This window comes from Eurosta solidaginis, chromosome 2 (genome assembly GCF_040869045.1).
Source record: "Eurosta solidaginis isolate ZX-2024a chromosome 2, ASM4086904v1, whole genome shotgun sequence".
NCBI lineage: Eukaryota > Metazoa > Arthropoda > Insecta > Diptera > Tephritidae > Eurosta > Eurosta solidaginis.
Genome location: NC_090320.1, coordinates 13074856 through 13096212, shown reverse-complemented (window position 1 = coordinate 13096212; position 21357 = coordinate 13074856). Strand labels below are relative to the sequence as shown.

Sequence of the window (21357 nt, the reverse complement as noted above, 5' to 3'; positions counted from 1 at the left end):
AAACGTTGTTTTTTTTCAAAATGCTATAACTTTTTCAAAAATTGACCGTTTGGGATCATTTTTTTTTTAAATATGTTTTTAAATGTACTTTTCGAAAAAAATACAAAAAAAATTTAAAGTTTTTTTTTTCAATTAACTAAATAAAAAAAAAAAAATTTTCGGCCCACTCCGGGAAAAAAGGGCGAAATTCGAAAAATCTCGAAAAACTGAAAAATTACAAAAAAAAACTTTAAAAATTTTTTTGAATTTTTTCCGAAAAGTACATTTAAAAACAAATTAAAAAAAAAAAGATCCCAAACGGTCAATTTTTGAAAAGGTTATAGCATTTTGAAAACAAAAACAGTGTTTTTTTAAAAATTCATAACTTTTTTTGAGTTGGATGAAAAAATTTGAAAAACTGCTGAAAAACGTCTTTCGTAAGCTAGAAAAAGAAGAAAAACTTTCAGCCAATTTTAAAGGGGTCGGGTTCAAAATTGGTCGAAATGGGATGGAATACCCCATATATTTCTTTATGATCCCACCATTCGCCTCGCGCCAATAATTCGCTATTGTATGGTTGCAGTTATTTTATTACAATCAAACTGGTTACATGACATGTATGTGGCCATTATGGCATATAAACAACAATAACAGTAACACCGAAATTACATATTAAGAATTACGAGCATATGCTATTTTATATAAGCTCATATATGTACAAAGAGATATAAGGGGGATTACTCTGGCCAGCTTTATAGTAAAATCTCAAGAAAATACTTCCTAAATTTTTTGAAGCACGAATTCTCGAAGGATGAACGCGGTGCTTAGACCTCATTGCTCAGGAAATGATTTCAATACCCGTCTTCATACATCATACTTATCTTGTTGTAATAGTACATCAACCCAAGCATAGGCACGGCTTCTCGAGAAATTTATCATCGGTGAAAGTTTGGCTCTAATAATTTATTTTCGATGAGAATGCTGTTCTTTGCATGGTGGCTGGCTACCGGGCTAATAATGACTAGGTTTCAACTGTAGCCACAATATCATTTTGGGAGATAGTACATACAGCCCCCTATGTCTAGATTAATACTGCGATCAAGTATCACAATGGTCAGGAAAGGCAAACATCTGAGTAACTTCTCCATACGCGCCAATGAAAATTTTAGTTTTTATCAACCCCTCGTTGGGTGAGTATGTATATATTTAAACGCGTATACTGATCGGTGGGGATTGCATTAGAGAATCCTTGAGTATGCTTACCTTCAAAATTTAAGATTTTTCCCTTTTTAGCTCCCTATTGTTCTTTGAGTGGGCACGCATAGCTTGTTGCATGACATCGAATATTGTTTGCACATCCCTGCAATGCTGATTACTAAGGCATCTGCATGCCTTTCCATGTCAGGGTCGGTTCTGCGGTCCAAAATGATAAGCGCTTCACTGATAGGTAGAGAGGTCACAGTATATTAATAGAGCGGGACTCCACAGTGCGGTGTTCTGCCACCACTTGTGTTATAGACATTATACTCTCTGAACTCAGCACTGGGATCTACGTCCCGACGTTATCAGCAGAAACATGTAGGGATAACTGAGCGGGCTGGGCAGTTTGGCGGAGATGGCAGAGCATAGCGGTAACTCCACAAAGACAGAATTAGTGGTATTTACCATGGAAAGGTCCTTTTTTAGTGGTCGAGAGCTTACGGTGCTTATGTTTGCAAGCTCACGGCAAGGATGTATAAGGCGGTTAGAGGACCGGTAATAACATAAGGAGCACTAGTCTGCACTGCGTGTTGCGCGATCACAGACCCGAATAAATTATGCCCTTCATAGGCTTTAAACGAGATAAGCCATGCACAACAAATTAATTGTTTTTAATCAAGGAAGTGGCATTACAAGTTGGACTTAGACTTCGTGATTTGGGCCTCTGGAATGAGCGTACAAACGAGCGCGGGCTTATATCCTGCCCTCTGTTAATGATTCCTGTAACACAACAAAAATTAATTTCATGTGCCCTATGGCAGTCTTCGATACGAACTATGGAATCATGTTTCCTTCAACGAAGGTTTGGAAAGATACGGAGCTTACTTGGAAATTTGACATCTAAGTTTTCATGGACAAACTTAAAACGGCTTTTGAACACTGCCCGCCATGTTCACCCTTACGCGTCGTCCGGATTGAGCTAGTGGTTTTCAACCTGAGATTATTTCTATCCAGAAGGCATGCGAAGCATTACTGGATGTAAATAGTAGTGGTAAAAGGATAACTATCCTCTTCGATAGTCAGACTAACCTTCGCACTATCGCTTCAGCGACTATCAAGTCTGGTTTGTTAGTTTACCGAGTGGAACATGAATCTATCGAATAGAAATAAAATTCCCGATTTGGGCCCCGGCACCGTAAAATAAATGGCAACGAGATGGCCGATCAGTAAGTACAAAAGGGAATCCTTAATGTGTCAGGAGGTTTCTTCATATTGTAACGATAAAGACACTCCCCGAAGGTTTCGAGGAGTTTTATCTATGTTGATGGTCTTTTGTTGAGAACGATTCAATATGACCACGTTGAGCCGTCTAGGCCGTTATCCTTTAGTTCCATAAGGAACCTCGCTTGCATAATATGTGTATGATAAATTCGTATTTGTCTTGGCTAGGTGAGGTTGGCAATTGGGTTGGGGAAGTTGTGTAGTTATTAAGCTTTGTATTGAGCTTAACGGCTCCTTGAAGTTATCAAAAAGAGGTGGCAACAATTGCAGTCCTGTAGAGCTTTAAGCCGCATGTGTCAATCAACTAACATTAAAAAGGTCAAGGTATTCTTAAGATGAACAAATTACTTGCGGTGCTTAACAGTTGATATTCGTGCGGCACGGATCTGATTAGATCGCATTACCTCACATCGCAATCCTCCAGGGGCGGGGAAATGGTGAGGCACTCGCTGTACGACTGACTATCATCAGATGGTAACCGTTAACCCTTTCCCAAGGAGCTCTTACATCTTTATCTTCACCATTTTCATCAACTTCACTAGTATTAGCATAACAGGTAGAGACATAGATTGTTGTGAGGTAATGCACTGCGACCTATAGGTATTTTGTGCCTCCATTATCTACACGTCATCTCATCCAAGCCAAGCTCCCTGAGGAAATCGAGGATGGTAATCGGTTTTAGAGAGTGTATATTAAGCTGGGTTGATTTGCATGGACGAAAGTTAACCCATATCGCGCCATCGATATTTCGATAGGTTTTGGGCTCAGGAAAAAAAGTTCCACTAAGCATGCCCAAAAAAATAATTTTCGAACCTGCAAAATTTGAGTTTTTTAACTTTTTTTCCTTTGATTTTTAAGGTTTTTTTCATAACCTCCTTAAAAAATTTTCATTTGATTTTAAAATTGTCATGTATACCCCTGTCCGACTCAAAATTATCCGCTAAAAACTTTGGCGATAACAGTTTTTTGAAAAAAAAAATAAATATTTTTTGGGTTTTGAGGAGTGTTTTGGTGAAAAAAATTTTTTTTTCGCCATTTTTCTTCAGAAACCTGCAAGTGTTGCCGATGAAAACGAATTTGTCTCATAGTTCCTATCCCACTGAAAATTATGCGATAAAAACGTTGGCATTAACATTTAAAAAAAAAAAAATTTGTTTTGGTTTTTGGGACTTTTTTTGGTCGAAATCGATTTTTTTCATTTTCAAGGCTCCAAATATTTTTTATGTATATGTTTCCGTTAGACCCACCAATAAGTATACCGAAATGATCAGGGGACGAGCTGAGTTGATTTAGCCATGTCCGTCTCTCCGTCCGTCTGTCAAGAAATTCGTTTTCATCGGCAACACTTTTGCACGTTTCTGAAGAAACCCTTAAAAAAATGGCGAAAAAATAAATTTGTTCACCAAAACACTCCTCAAAACCCAAAAAATATTTTTTTTTTTTTTCAAAAAACTGTTATCGCCAAAATTTTTAGCGGACAATTTTGAGTCGGACAGGGTATACATGAAAATTTTAAATTCAAATGAAAATTTTTTAAGTAGGTCATGAAAAAACCTTAGAAATCAAAGAAAAAAGTCAAAAAACTCATATTTTGCAGGCTCGAAAATTATTTTTTTTGGAACTTTTTTTCCTGAGCCCAAAACTTATCGAAAAATCAATGGCGCGATATAGGTAAATAAATCGTGTAAATAAATTAGTGTATATGCTTATACGTCGTCACATTCGAGACGTACATGCTTTGCCGTCTCTTTCTCGCTTTCGTAAAACCAACAGAGATTATTAGACCTCAAGCCAAGTTTATACATGTGGCTATTTAGTTTGCAGTGACCTATGAGTATGCCTATCAAAATTCTAAGGCGGCTTTTTGGGAGGTTAATCATGGCATTATATCGTCTTGTCTTATATCTACCTATCAGTGCCTTTACATGCCGGAGTCCTGCAATTTCACGCCCGTATGGTTCTTTGAGGCTTGCTTCCTTCTGTCTGAATTCGTGCCTTATTGGGTGCGACCCTATCGCCATGATGGGCTCAGGCTCTATAGGTTTTTCGGCCGCTGCCTTCCTGGCCAGACCATCCGCTTCCTCGTTTCAGCCAGCCGTCTGTGGCCCGGCACTCAAACTAAACTAATGGCCTTATTAAGTCCTAAAAAATTCATCCTCTACACTGTATAAGTAGGATTTATTACTTGTTGGGCATGTGCGCATGGCTCTCGCATGTCAACACACGCCAGGCGTTGGAGCTTGGTCAGTTATTTTTGTGCAATTTGCATAGCAACTGCACCACTCATTAAGTGTCTATAAAGCCTTTAGGCATTATTGTTAATTAAAACACAATTTGTAAATGCTTAAGTGATAGAGATATATCTTAAAATGGTCAAACGACCAGAGTGACGGGCAATGCACAAAAAAAGCAACAAAGAAAATAAAATAAAACTAATGTCTGAGTGCAATAAACCTCATTACAATAATACAAAGAATCAGTTCGTAAAACAACAAAGATTTGCGCGTCATGGAACTTATCAGTATACTCAGTACACATGCACACGATGTATAAATATGCTTGTGCATTAAAATAGCAATAGCAACAACAACAAAATCACATTAGCAGAATAATGTCAATGCCATTCATTAACCAGCACAGAATTACAGCGCGCCCAATCACATAGACGAACAAAAAACGCAACAACAACAAAAATTAGTAATGTACCGACATGCATTATATATAAAGCGACGAGGTGCATGTATGTATGTATGTATGTGCGCCCGTGTAAGCAGCTGACAACAGCAACTGTTGCCAGTCATTGCTGGCTCGAACGAAACTTACAATCACAAACCTGCAACAAATAAGAGTAGCAGAATATTTTTATGTATATAAAACACATTGGCTAATCTTTAAATTACCAAAATGTAACTCTTCAAAAAAAAAAAGTTTGTATGTTTCTTTAGTACATACGTGCACGAATACTGTAGCTAAGTCTAAATAAAAACTGTGCTCGTGTATGTATTGCCACTAAAGTATACAATTTTACGTTATTTTTCGGGCAAGGTCATCTACAAGGCAGAGTCATTGTCCGCATGTAACCTCTTCTTTGGTTTACACATCACCTAATGATGGTTTATTGTGGTTTTCTTTATGCTTCTTCATTTTCTTTACTTTGTTTTGTCCCATTCGTCATATTCTACTGCCAAGCGCTTTTTTTATACTCAGCGAACGAGTTTTATTAAACTTCCTACTCTTTTATGGATCAGCTCAATTTCTTGTAGCCCTGTTATAAAATGAAGAGGCGAGTATAAAGAAAAGATGATGACTCTTTATCACGATATACATTTTCAGCCTATCTTCTTACATTTCTTCTGTTATATACCCAGTTTTTTGTATCTCTTTTTTCATGAAAGTTATTAAAATAAAATGGTATATTAAATCTGTCACAATTCTTAAAATTGTAAGTCTTTAAGGATGAAGTGCCGCATACCAACTTTAACAAGGGATACGAGATATTAATCCCTGAGAGGAAACAGTGGGTGAATGACCCAGATTGACCCACTGACAGCACTCAGATCTACACAGATGGATCTAACTGGATAACAGGGTCGGAGGGGGTGTCTATTCGGAACAAGTGGACATACAAAGATCGTTTCGCCTTCCGGATCACTGTGGCGTATTTCAGGCCGAGCTTGCGGCCATACTATACGCTGTGGACTGCCTTAGGCAGAAGACAGTCTCTCAGAAGCACATCTCAGACAGTCAAGCAGAACTGAAAGCCCTTGACTCTGTCACAACTAATTCTCAAACTGTAGTAGGCTGTCGCAGATCACTTAACGTGATGGCTGAACAGTTTACTCTGCAGCTGGTATGGGTTTCGGGACATAGGGGCAAACCAGGTAATGAGATGGCGGATGAGCTTGCAAGAAAGGTTACCTCCCTTCCACTTTCGTCATCCTGGAAGAGGTTGGGCATGCCGCTCTCCACCTGTAAGCTTAAGATAAAGGAGGTTTTACTGATGGAAACCGGAGTGGAAGCATCATAATAGAGGCCACACGGCAAAACTCACATGGCCGGAATGGAATGAGAAGAGATCGCTAGAGCTTCTCACCCTCCGTAAGAGGGATCTTTCCTTAGTTGTAGGTCTTCTCACTGGTCACGTTTTTATTGGACCGCATGCGGAAAGGATTGGTGCTCCATTTAATGATTATTTTAGAAGCTGCGGCAACGAAGAAGGGCCTGAAACGATTAGGCATCTACTTTGCGAATGTCCAGCGCTCGGTAGAAAAAGGCAACCTTTCATGGGCAACATGTTTCTTGTAGTTCTGACTGATATAGCTGAGGTCAACACACGACGCTTAGTTAGCTTCACAAACTCAACGAAGTGGTTTGATTAGGAGAGTAGGAACAAATCCGTGTGGTTTCACAATGGGCATATAAAGGCCTAAGTGTGCCGCTCCGCTGTGGACGGCAGCCACTTGAACCTAACCTAACCTAACCTAAAGGTGAAGTGATAGACCGACCAATAAGTATACCGAAATGATCAGAATAACTAGCTGAGTTGATTGAGCTATGTCAGTTTGTCCGTCGGTTTGTTTGAACGCAAATCAGTCCTCCAATTTTTGAGAAAGCTTGATACAAGTTTTTAAGCGGGTGTATTTTGGCCCGCGATTAGACATTTGTAGGACCCGACTGGATCGAATCACTATGGCATTTATCACCCATGCAAACAACTTTTCAGAAAAGAGATTGCTTTTTATCAGATAAAAGCTTTCGTATATGGCGCATATTGGTGTCTGGAAGAATCTAGAGATCGGTCGTATATGGAGCATATATGCCAAACAACTGATTATTTAGACGACAAGCTTTTCATAATTGCTGTCCCATTTTAACAGCAAAAGCTTCACATATATACGGCATATACTGTTGTCTTGATAACTAATAGAGATCGGTCGTACTTGCATATAGTACATATCCCATACAACCTATTACTCAGATAAGAGATCAATTGTCATAGCTACATATGTATCTCATGTTGACAACAAGAAACGTGTAACTTTGTGCCAGGACTACCAATTTATTAGTTATTTGATATTTAGCGAAAAATTCGCTTAAGTATGTATGTACTTCAACTTGCTTGAGACTATCTTCGACCCAACTCAGCTACACATAGCGATAGAGCAGTCAGCCAAGCGAACCCTCCTGAATATCGTCAAGGACACCTCGGGCAAAGGTAAAGTCATCTCCTCCCGGAACATCGAGGAACTAAGAGAGAAGATCCCAATCTCTCAACTCCCGAGATATGATATCCTCACCCAGATAGTTTTTGAGAAAAGATATAAAGTAGAATTGGGAGACAAGAGTACATGGAAGGAAAGTGGACTGGAGAGCATTCAATGGCTACACAAGATAGTATGGCACACTGATGGCTCGAAGACGCCAGAGGGGATTGGAGCCGGAGTCTTCGGACGCAGAGCCAACATATCAATACGTCCGGGAGCATACCCGAGCATTTTCAAGCGGAAGTACTCGCCATAAGCCAGGGTGCTGACCTGAAGCTCTAGCGCGGACACTACAATGAAAGAATCGCTATACTCAGTGATAGTAAGGCCGCACACAAGGCAATCTTAGCATTTGAAATAAAGTCAGCACTGGTCCTTGAGTGCGTAGGAAAGCTGAACCAACTAGGAGCACACAACATAGTAGTGTTGGCCTGGGAGCAGGCGGACAGCCTGGCGAGAGAGGCAGCAACGGCACGACCCATCGGTCCCTAGCCGTTCCTGCCAGTTGGCCCACAGAAAATTAGGGGGCATTTATAAGTAGAAGAGAGGAAAAGAGAGAAGAACACTGGCGAAATATAGCTGGTTTAGACAATCTAAGTTGCTGATAGGAGGTTATAGCACAACTCGATATAAGGCAATAATAGGTCTCCTGAAAGAAAACTAAGAATCGTAACAGCTATTCTTACAGGACATTTTAGACTGAACAGCCACATGCAGAAACTGGGCATACTATCGAATAACACATGCTGATTTTGTGATCGATCAGCGGAGACGGGGGACCATATCCTCCTTGAATTTGACACAATCTCAAGACGCAGGGCTAATTTTATGGGTGCGCCATTACCAGGGAATGCCCACGTTAAATCCCTCAAGCCAAGCGAAATGCTAGGGTTCATCAAGGAAGTCGGCTTGAATGAGGTGCTGTGAAGGTGACATATGTACATCCGTTTTTTTTTTATATAATATGCATGACACAGCCGAAGACAGTTGTCAACTTCTTGCTAATTATTCCTTTCATGAACATGAAATGGTATATTAACTTTGGTCCGATGTTTGTAACGTTGAGAAATATAGAATATAGACTCACCATTAAGTATACCGAATTGATCAGGGCGACGAACTGAGTTGATATAGCCATGTCCGTCTGCCCGTCCGTCTGTCGTCCGAACGCAAACTAGTCCCTGAAATTTTGAGATATCTCAATGAAATTTGGCACAAGGATGTATTTTTGTATTATATTAGACATTTTTCGGATCCGGTAGGATCGGACCACTATAACATATATCTCCCATACAACCGATCGTTCAGATAAGACGATTTTGGTCATTCCTGCCGCAATTTAGAAAGTATAAACGTGAAACTCGGTGATATATATTTTAATATATCATAGAAGATTTTCTGAAAAAATCACTTTGATCGGAGCTATATATAGTATATATCCCATATAACCGATAGTTCAGATAAGGAGGTTTTTTGCCATTTTTCATTTTATATTTATCTTAGAAATAGTTTAGGTATATACATCTGTTCACTATATATTTCTTATCTTATACATCCGATTATTTGGAGATTACGAACGGGATAAGATTATTGTTCAGCCCCATTCATGAAAGGTATGAAGGGTTCGGCACAGCCGAAGACAGTCCCGTCCTTACTTGTTTTTATTTCGTTTTATTTTACTTACTTAACTGGCGCTTAACCGTTTAAACGGTTATGGCCGCCCAACAAGAGAATTTAAATTGTTTTCTACCCAGTCCTTCCAGCGCAGTGGGGGCCGCCCCCTTCCTCTGCTACCATAGGCGGGTTAACATTACTTTCTTAGCCGAAACATCACCCTTCATTCGCATAACATGGCCTAGTCAGCGTAGCCGCTCTGTTTTAATTCACTGGACTAGGTTGATGCCTACGTTAAGCTCGTACAGCTCATCGTCAACTATTGTTCGGTACTCGCCGTCGCCAACGCGTAAAGGTCCATAAAGCTTTCGTAGAACTTTTCTCTCGAACACTCCCAAAGTCGCCTCGTCTGATTTTGTTGTGGTACATGCTTCCGCACTATAAAGCTGGACCAGTATTATAAGTGACTTGTAGAGACTGATTTCTTTCGCCGGGAGAAGACTTTACTTTGCAATTGCCTACTCAGTCCAAAGTAGCATTTATTGACAAAAGGTGTTTCTTCGCTCGTTGTATTTTACCATCTTCTTTTTTCTTTTTATATTCTCTTGTTTCGCCAGCGTTTTTTCTTTCCAATTTCCTTTTTTAAACAACTTTTTCCTTTGTATTTGCTTTTATTTCCCTGTTTTTTTTTTTATATCGCTTTATTTATTATATATTGAGCCGCTTCCATGTTTACCTCGCGACGCCGTGTTGTCCACAACATTCTCTCTATTTCTTTTTTCGCTCATGCACCTGAAATACAAAATAATGCGTTTCTATATGCTGATCGTCAATTCTGCTTGTATGTAGCTAACAACCCATTTTATTCATACTTCAATTACTTATTTTCTTGTTTTAACATTTTCGTTCTACGCTTAATTAGTGCTCGAGTAGCGCTTCACTTCTTTCATACCGGTTTTTTCTTGAACTGCTTTAAACTGTTTACGTTTTCATCTTTCAGCGATGCTTTCTTTCTGGTTTAATTTTCACTATGTGGAGATTCTCTACAACGTTGCCATGTTTCTTACTTTATCTTTCTTATTGTGTAAACGAAGTTTTAAATTCTTACTCACATGGTTTTTTTTCTTTTCGCAATCGCTGCTTATACTTTCTTTTCATACGGTTTCAATGAGTACGCCCCCGATTAGTGGATATACATACCTACCTTCCCTATTCCTATAGAGAAAGAGGCAACACTCGCTGCACTAAGATTTCAATATATTTCTGACCTAAAGATCGAAAACATGACAGGTCATATAAAGGTCATAAAAAAGTCATATAAAATTCAATATTGCAACGACGTGATACAATGGCCCATGCGTTCAGAAACTGACGTAACATTGAGGTGTCCATTGTGGACAGAACTCTTTGGAAAACAGGAAATCTATACACGGGAACCGATCTTTAGAAAATAGATAACAATGGGATGCCATCCACCATTTTTCAGGCAGGAATACATGCAACCGTGGTGTGATGGTAGCGTGCTCCGCCTATCACACCGTATGCCCTGGGTTCAACTCCCGGGCAAAGTAACATCAAAATTTTAGAAATAAGATTTTTCAATTAGAAGAAAATTTTTCTAAGCGGGGTCGCGCCTCGGCAGTGTTTGGCAAGCACTCCGGGTGTATTTCTGCCATGAAAAGCTCTCAGTGAAAACTCATCTGCTTTGCCGATGCCGTTCGGAGTCGGCATAAAACATGTAGGTCCCGTCCGGCCAATTTGTAGGGAAAATCAAGAGGAGCACGACGCAAATTGGAAGAGAAGCTCGGCCTTAGATCTCTTCGGAGGTTATCGCGCCTTACATTTATTTATTTTTAATACATGCAAAGAAGTTTGCGGTAGAAAATGTATATGAAGAAGCTCATCTTTCTCATTATGTTAGACAGCCAGGCAGCTAAGCTGAGGTATGAATGCATTGAAGATCTAAATGGTCTTGTAAGGATGCATTGCTGGGCATCTGTAACGCGAATAATGAGGCAGGCTGACTACCTAGCTAAGCAGGATCCCGTATCAGCATTATATAGCCCAGAGCACTTGTATAAACTAACAAAGGCACACACTAGGCTAACCATAAGTAACTGGCAAACAAAGCAGCTAATACAACACTGAATAGAATACCCAGAGTAAAGACAGGCCAAATTCTTTATACGCTCAGCTATGAGAGTACCAAGCAAAGTCATTAATATAAGCAGAGAGAACCTATGAACTCTCACTGGGTACTAAACGGGACAATGCAGTTTACGATAACACCTAAGTAAGTTAAATCTATCCGATATACATATCTGTCGCTTTTGTGAGCTGGAGGATGAAACACCGGTTCACATTCTCTGCGAATGTGCCACACTGTCAAGGCAGGGACCCTCCCATCTAAGTGGCGTGGCTCTGAGTCCCTTTGTGATATGAAGTACAAAGCCTGAAGAGGTACTCAAATACATTAAAAGCCTCGACATCCGTTAATGCGACGAAAGGTCAAAAGGTTTCCCCAGCGGGTGAGGGGGTCAGAATATACCCGCGGTAGGTATGCCGTTCGTAAGAGGCGACTAAAATACCAGATTCAAGGGGCGGTGTAGCGCAACCCTTCAGGTTGCCAGCGCAATATATAGCTTCTCCAAACCCAATTGTCAACCTCACCTATCCGCGGCGAATCCTGTTTCACTAACTGACGAGGCTCTGGCGACCCCAAGCTCCTCATCGAACTTGGGGTGGGAAGGGGGGATGGCCTGAAGGTTTAATGTGACCACATAAATCGTTCCCGAGATGGTCGGGGGATAGCATCTTAATGGTGCTGTGTTACCGGAGCATGCCGGATCTCCAAAGCTTTCGGGGAGCAACCTTATCGCTACAACAACAACAACAAGAAAGGTCAATCACGATAGATCTAAAACAAGGTCGCAATGCTTTCACGCCTATCAATAATAAAAATAATATCCCTTAATAATATCGATATATTCCAATTACCTTTGAATTATTATTTAATGATAGTCTCTCCCTCAATAATTTCAATAGACTCACTAAAGTCCCAAAAAAAGGATCACTTATCCTAAAAGTTATCAAATATTTACTCCTTGCGTAACAGAACCGTCGATATCGATGTCGACGTTCCAATGACAACTTTTTCAAATAACAGATCTTTCTTCCTACTGTAGGGTTTAAGTATCGGAACGGCCAGCTTTCATATGCATAGCTCCACCTAATAGTCTGCCATCAGTACTTTACTTCATTTAAGATTCATGTCCAAAACGACGGAACTAGAACTATCAAATTTCTACTCTCTGCGTAACAGAGCCTAACTGTCTAAAACCAGAACTTTAGTACAGGGTTTCATTTTAAATGCATGTACAAGAATAAACACTACCCCACGTGGTGGTCTGTCTTTTCTCGCGTGTCATGTTCGGGTGGTAATGAAAAACTTTTTCATTCGGAGTATCTTGATTCATTCGCTTAACATACCCAGTGTATCCCTATGGCCTTCAACCGCTGCACTATGTTCAACTCGTAGAGCTCACTAAATTTATTTAATAAACTCTACTGACATCACTGAAAGCACCTTAAATGTTCCCAAGAACCTTTCTTTTGAAAACTCGCAGCACATCCCATCTTTTTTCGACACCATCCATGATTTCTAGCCATACATAACTACAGTTATGATATTAGACTTTTGGAGCGTATTTTTTTTGTTCTACGAGAGTTCACTGTACTTCCCAATTGCCTACTTAGTGCAAAGTATGACTTGTTGGGTTTCTAGGCTGATATAGTTTACGCTAGTTCTCGAATAGACAGACAAAGACATTCACAGTTTGGAATTAATATCTGTCATCAATATGAGCAGTCAGAACGCGTATGACCTGATTCTCTCTTGACGAATATTCAACTTGTCTTCGTTCACTGCAAGACCTAGATAGGAAGTCCTTCAGAGGAGATCATAGCAAGGTGAAGAACAAAGCTTTCTTAGTGATCTCTAAATTGGTAATGGTACTTATTAATCAATTTTTGCGTATGGTCCTTTCCTGATCCGCAGTTTAATCTGGCGGTTTTAGCTACATATACTGCGCTAAACTTAATCAAGCGCAGGCCTCTTAATGTACAGTTTTCTTCCACAAATGATGGGTATTTTCAATTAGTAAGTCAATGACATGTCATATAAGCCATCGATTTTATCAATTTGAAAAGTTGTTCCGTATTTTCCTAAAAAAAAATCATTCTAATTATGGACGTACGCGAAAGTAAATTATTATATTCCTACATAAATGAAGCCATTAAAATTTCATTCAGAATCACTTGGGAAGCTCGCTTTTTATTAAATTCACAATACAGCATTTGAAGCAAACCACTCACACACACACAACAACAACAAAACCAGCACAAGCTTGGAAACAAAGGAGGCATGTCCTTGAAAGCAAGCAATCGAAATAAAAGAGGTCATATGCAAGGTCAAGCACATATTTAAGTAACTTAGTAAGAATGATGTATATTAAAGTATAACCATACAAATTGAATTAAGCGCGAAAAAGGAGTAACAAAAGTATGTGGACGGTAGCATAGAGATTCATAAAAGTGAATACCTACCAACGTGTCTCTAACTCAACCTTAATTTGAAATGATGAAGAGATAAAAGATATAAGAGACAGACAGTGAAATATAATAACATATATTAAAGATTACCCAGTGGGTAAAGGAGCTGAGAGTATACCCGCGGCAGGTATGCCTATTGTAAGAGGCGACTAAAATGTTTCAAGGGGTTGTCAGCGCAATTTATAGCTTCTCCAACCCAATGCTCGTCAACCTCACCTACACGTGGCGAATCCTGTATCTTTAGCAGGTGGCAACCAGTTCGTCATGGTACTAGGCGATGGGTGGCGGTATGAATTAGAGGGTTTAATGTGTCTCATATTGGATCGTTCCCGAGATGATCGATTGTACCTTAATGGTGCTTGTTACCGGAACGTGCTGGCAAAGGACTTTAGCATTGATAACACTCCCCAAAAACTTTGTATTCGGCGTAGTATCCAAAGGTCTGGGACCATATAACTATTTGGAACCGGTCAAAAAATTTGTGTATTTTATGTGTGAGTTTAACAAAAAGGATCTTAACAACAAACGTTTTAGGCAGACAAGATTCTAGCATAATGGGAGGTTGCTACGCCTTCATAAAAAATGTTTTCAGCTATATTGATAGCTCTTAGCTAAATTGAAATTTGAGGTATGCGTTTGGTTCCAGAATTGAAAAATGGATGCTTGTAACAAAAACTGCTCCTTAAAGGGCTTATATGTGGAGCCTATAACCAGATTATCGGAAAGTTGTCGAAATATCTGTTTTCTTAGACAGGAAGGGTAGGTCTCCCATATTTGGATTATTAGTAGGATACTGAAGGCGTTACACTGAACAGAACCCTCAACAATGCACACCTAGATGCTAAAGCAACAAGAGCATTCTTCACCTGTTTTCGACTTTATGGCAAAACATGGGGGATAACTTCCAAAATGGTATATGCAACCAATAGTCACCGTTGCTTCTTTAGCTTAGTGGCCGAAGACCATTAGGTAAACTGGATCGACTGGTTTGTATTGGCATAACGGATGCAATGAGTTCATTCACTGTTGATGCCCTTAGTACCTTAGTCGGAATACCTTCCTTTCCTATGCTAATAAAGAAAAGAGGCAGCACTTGCTGCACTAAGACAGCAAAATATTGTAACGAATTTACTGCAAATCCTCTTATTTGCAAACTTCTGCTAAGTCCGAATCACTAAACTGTTGAATAAATAACTCCACTCTTCAATAATGCAAAATGGCCTTTATTAAAGTACTTCACAATAACACTTATACTTCGCTTACTGACTTGCTTAGCTAAAACTGATTTTCGCGCCTCTACTGTTGCTGCTTTTATACTGTGTGATTTCCTCGTTGCATCTTCTAGGCGCTTCCAGAATTTACTTAGTTACTGGTATATAATTATAACTACAGATGCACGTGTGCAGCTCTCATATGCGCGTGTATTTGTGAGCGACACTTCCACAGTTACAATTGCATACTTTTGGGAGCATCTCAGATAAGATATATGCATGTGTTTGTGCGTTGCTTCTCCGCTGTGTGTACGTACATATGTGTAGACATAATGATTGATTCGTTTATGTAGATACATAATGATTGATTTATGGATGTGCATATAAGTCACTCTTAGCATCGGCTTAGAGATGACAGTACCCCTTAGTGTTGCTAATATTCGTAACAATATTACTGAGGTAAAGATCGGAAACATAATAATAGAGCATATTAAGATAAAAAGATAATCGCAGAAATATCCATATTGCAACTACGTGATGCAATGGCCCCTACGATCGGAATCTTACGGAGCTTTGAGGCATCCATTGTGGACAGAACTCTTTTGGAAACAGGAAATCCATATACATACTGAGCAAGGTTTTGTTAGGATGGGTTTCCCATGCATCAGGGATATGAAGGTTATGAACAGGCAGACTACCGAGACAGGGTATAAGATCAGTAATTGTTCTAATTCTAGATCAGGCGCTTTTGAAAACGACTGCACGCATTAGACCTGATTACATTTAACGTGGCGACTACAGATCACAACCACAATAAGGCAAAGCTTGGCGGCAACCGTACTTGCATTGTCATTGGCTACTCTGAGCGCGCAAGCTACAAATGTTAACAAAATCAAACAGCCATTGTGGATAAAACAAGTGTGATATTTTATTCGTCAACTGTCTGACGCAGGATTTTCAATATGGCTACTTTTAAGCGGTTTGACAGGGTGTTCAATATGGCGGCGCATAGGGCCGGCTATCCTCAGCGGTTGATAGAAAGAGATACAGAATGAGACAGCGATAGTCAATAACAAATCAGGTGATCCATTCTATTTGTAATTTTGACATCTATGCAGAAATTATCACACTTGTCTTATCCACAATGCAAACAGCGGATAAAAAATTCAGAAAAAAAAATTAATTATGGTATAAAAAACGTTCAAAATAATGATTTTAACTTTAATTTTTTGTTATTTACTGCTATTTTAGTTTTTATTGATGAAATAAAGAGGACGCCATCTTTCATAGCTTCCCAAAAATAGAATTAGGTTTAATCTGGCGACAACCGCATGCGTGATTGATAGTCGTGCTGCTCTGTCGTGCCGAAAATAACACACCTCATAAGCACATGTGGAAAAATAATTAGACAGATGCCGCTTTGAAGCCACCATCGTGAATGTAATCAGGCCTATACTTTGCTTCGATTCAAAAAATAAATGTGCTATTAATATTTGGAAAGTTTACCTTATATGTAACAAAACACAATCTTACAACCAACCCATGGCGGAAACAGCAACAGGTGACTGCTGGGAATCAGCTGATTGGCACTTTTTTAGTATGATTTGACACTTCAATTTTCGGCGCAGTACGATTTTGACATTTGTCCAGCGATTTGCAAAAACAAAGTACATACATGGAATTTGTATTTAAATATGTGTGTATGTCAGCGTGCTGTCACCATATATAGGACCGCCATGAAAGAACCTGAGCTACCAAATGTTTGTCGTAACATTTTAGCAAAAAGAAATTAAAATCAAAACTTTTAAAACTTAATGAAACCAGCTGCTCTGCTTTTGTGTGCGCCAAAACAATGTAAACAAAATGTGACCTCTGACGCTAATTTCGCCGGTGCGCTACACATGTATGCATGTACTTATGTATGTATGTATATGGGTTTCGTATTTTAATTTAACCGAACGAAACGACCTTGATTGTGGGCGTTGCTAGATGGCACTGTTAAGTACAGTCAACAATTAGAGATTATGCCATTTCGACACTTTCGAGGGACAACTGCATAAAGCAGCTAAGCCTGATGATTCATTAGAACAAATTATACTAATATAAATAGAAATACAAAAAAAAAATAGGTTGAACATAGACTAATAAAATATAATAAATAACCTCATTTGTGACTGATAAGTGCCATATTTGAATGCGTCGTAATTCACACGGTATTTGTGAGGACTGACAGAACCTCGATTTTTGATAGATATGTATGAAGATTTTACTGGAATTTACATTTATAGAGATGATGAATATCGTAAAGTTTTTCCTTATATCTGGGATTGCCAATAATATTACTTGAAGTGGCAAAGAACAAAAAAACACAGCCCTCACTCTGCCAACGAAAGTCAAGTATCTGGGCGGGGAGATAGACAAATATTGACGATAGACAAATATAGACGATAGACAAATATCGAACGTAGGATCGAAAATGCTTACATAGCCTTCTATTCTTGTAAAAGAATCGTCGGCAGTGGCTATGTCGTGATGTGGCTGTATACAGCCGTCTTCAGACCCACACTAACATATGGAGCTATAGCATGGTTGCCGGCCATGGACAGGCAATACAGCATTAAAGAGATGAAAGGAGCACAGCGGACAGCCCACGAAGGTGTAACAAATGCGCATTAAATGTGCTCCTGAACCAGCTGCCTGCAATCTGTACGATAGTAAGACTTCGTGAGTCTAGCTAATGTTACTCGAGGCATAATGACTAAAGTAGTACCCTCAGAAGGCTTACCAGTGTGGCTCCGTCATCAGATTATCACACACCCCCTCAATAAGTTTTGGCAGGTGTCAAGAGGGGGCTGGGTGGGCGACGGAGTGCGTTAAAGCCGTCAGCAGCTGCAAGAGGTCTCATTCAGCCGCAGCTTGTATTGCAAAAATAACCCTTATAAGGTAACCTGGCCACAGGAACATCGAGGACAATCAAAAGAAACATAAGTACATATAAGATTCAATGAGTTAGCATAGTCGAACTTGTACTCTTCGGACAACTGCAATATAACCAAGCAAATCTGCCGAATTACTATATTAGTAGAACTGAGAACCTACTAAATAGGCCAAGCAAAGAAATCCTTTAGAATCGCCACAATAACGGGACACTGACCGCTTGGCCTGCATGCTGAGAGAATGGAGATCCTACATTTGCAGAAGCTGCGGCGAGGACGGTAGCAAAGAAGCAGTCACGCACTACTTGTGTGAGTACCCCGCTCGAGCACTCATTAGGTTTCTAATAGGCCCGGAACTTAAGGAAGTAAATAAATACTCTGTTTGAGATATCGGCAGGCTCATTTTCCGCAATAAATTGTTCGAACGGAGTACCAACTAGCCATACTAAAACATCAGAAATTGATTCCAGGGGAAATGTGCATCCAAATGGCGCACCGTGCCCTACTTGGGCTAGGAAGACACCTGTAAGTAGCCTGGCCATAGATTTTTTGGATGTTGCTTTGTCCGGGATTTGGAATTCAGTACCTTTTGTGTGGTAAGTAGAGCACGCTGCCATCACACCCCCGTGGACGTTAACAGCGCCCTGTTCTTACATTACCCAGTTGTATCTCTCGCTTTGGTTACTTTTCTTGCCTTTTTTAGCGTCATGCACTAGATCTAAAGCCCCTTACATTAATATCAATACGCTTCCTGTGTTGCATATACCATAGCTGTTAGCTGATAGGGTCACATGCAAAAGTCCTTCTTTGCTTTTCGCTGTCAGCGCCATTTTATCAGTTTTATACCATCCTTTCCAGCTTATGAATAGAATCATGCGAAGATAATATGGCTTTGGGTGAGCGATTATGAAATTCTGGACCTCTCTTGTGATCCTTCATTTGAGGAATCACGACACGTTTAAAAAACTAAAAAATGTCTAGGGTTGAGCAACCCGCACGGCGTGCACCTCATGGATTCCGATTCCAATATTCTGCCTCAAAACCACTCAATCAAAAACAGTTTAGGTAAAAAGGCAAACTTATGTACAATGACTCATGTGGTTTAATTTATTTCATATTTGGCAGCTGGTTTATTTATCTTTTGCTCAATTCGTCATCGTCTGGTAGATGGTCTATTGAAGGTCAAAAGCTCATGAGCACGTGCTGTATATTGCTTATACAAAAAGGTTTGTATATTTACATAAAGTAAAAAACGAGTAGCTTAACCTATGAAAGCATACGTATATGGTTAGTAACAGGAATCAAATAATAAATGATTGTAAACAGGAGTAGGTAGATAGGCTAAAGAAATTTTTGGCAGCCCCTTGTCAAATTAGGTTTGGAACAAAAAAGCAATGCGTTCAATAAAAAGCAAATGATACATGATTCATATTCCAAAAACTGAAGACTTAACTTCGTTTCCGCAGTACCAAAGCGTAGCGGATTCAATCCGACAAAAGACTGTACATTTTCTTAACACTCTCTTAACCTTGGGGCATTGCTCCTTCAGTTAAACCGACAAAATCAACTTAACTGTCATGTGCTCTAGGGAAAACACCTTAACTAGCTGGCTGGCTTTAAACTCGTATTTCATTTTATGTATTTAAAGTACATTACTGTTCAACCGCTTTATGCGAGCTAGCCCCAGCGGGTTAGGGGGTCAGAATATACCCGTGGTAGGTATGCCTGTCGTAACAGTTGACTAAAATACCAGATTCAAGGGGCTGTGTAGCGCAACCCTTTCAGGTTGCCAGCGCAATATATAGCTTCTCCAAACCCAATTGTCAACCTCACCTATCCGTGGCGAATCCTGTTTCACTAACAGACGAGGCTCTGGCGACCCCAAGCTCCTTATGGAACTTGGGCTGGGGAAGGAGGGATGGCCTAAAGGTTTAATGTGGCCATATAAATCGTTCCCGAGATGGTCGGGCTAGCACCTTAATGGTGCTGTGTTACCGGAGCGTACGGGATCTGTATCCGGCAAAGGACCATCACATCGATAACACTCCCCGAAGCCTTCGGGGAGTAACCTTATCGCTACAACAACAACAACAGCTATCATGTTTGTGACAGGATATGTAAGACAAACGCGGAGATCGGCGTGTCCCCTGTCACAGGTCCTCTTTTTAGCGATCCACAATGCTAAGCTAAACCCAGTTTAACGCATCTTTAAACCGACAAGATCCATATACAAGCCATCAACATACTTAAAGAAGTTGTTACCTGTTTGTAGGTAATGACACTATGAGTCACAATGGCTACCTATCTTCCGCAGGGAATGACGCATTTTCGGATACGTCTTCAACAAAATTTTAGCACAGAGAAAACATAAAACAAACTCATTAAGTTAAGCACAACTACTTTGACCACACTGAGTCATTCGGAATCGCTAAAAACTGTTTATATTTTGAGTTTTTTTCAGAATAGGAAATAAATAAGTTTCAGAAACAATTTAGAATTCGAATATTTCTTCAACACAACTCTAATGCCTTCCAGTGAGTTCCTGTCAAGTACAAATTTCTTACCAAGAATGAATATGCTCTAATAATTCATTGCTAGCAAAGAAAAAACGAGCACAAATATACAACTTGTTGATGGTATGGCCAACTGTGGCAACTAAAATGAGCAACAACGACGAGTGTGGCTTTTTGAATTGCCAACAACAGCAGCTTCTAGCGACAGCAAATCAATGGGACGGATTTCTTACTTTGCAGGACCGTCGTATACATGTGTTACATAGTTGCTTAGGTGTTTGGTGCAGATAGGGAATTACATTATGGTTGGTAAGTAATAAAATACTACCCAGGCGCCAATTATTGTCGATCATCTTATTTGAGAATTTGAGGTACACTAAGCGAGAATGACGCAATAATCATTGAACATATGGGAATCATCTTCGATAGGACGTCTTTGTCAAGCTTGCAGCTGCTTATTTCTTATTGCGCCCGGTATTTCAACATCCTAAGTTTCTTTTTTGAGCATGCCAAAATGTTTTAGAGTCAATATTCGCCAGCCCTCACCTTCTAGGTTGTGTCCTATTGCAGATGTTCCGCTTTAGACCACAGAAGGTAGAAATCACAGCGCGTTTATTATTCCAGTAAAAGCAATACAATCTGCATAGGCCACCAATAGTAGGCTTTTATAATGGATTGTACGATTTCGGTTTAAATCGTCTGCAAGAGAATTATCTACTCCAGCATCAGATTAAAGGAATCGCACGCT

General features: G+C 39.7%; 1 protein-coding gene across 7 annotated transcripts in view; it reads right to left on the bottom strand.

The window, feature by feature from the left end:
- The window catches only part of Hr39 (Nuclear hormone receptor FTZ-F1 beta), a 106556-nt gene that overhangs the window by 75029 nt on the left and 10170 nt on the right, over positions 1–21357 (bottom strand). Inside the window, exon 2 of one of the 7 annotated variants that reach the window (XM_067764465.1) lies at positions 9409–10130. The exons of the other annotated variants lie outside the window; for them this stretch is intronic. The gene's annotated coding sequence lies outside the window, so the exon portion shown is untranslated. The remainder of the gene's footprint in view (positions 1–9408; positions 10131–21357) is intronic. 7 annotated transcript variants of the gene reach the window in all.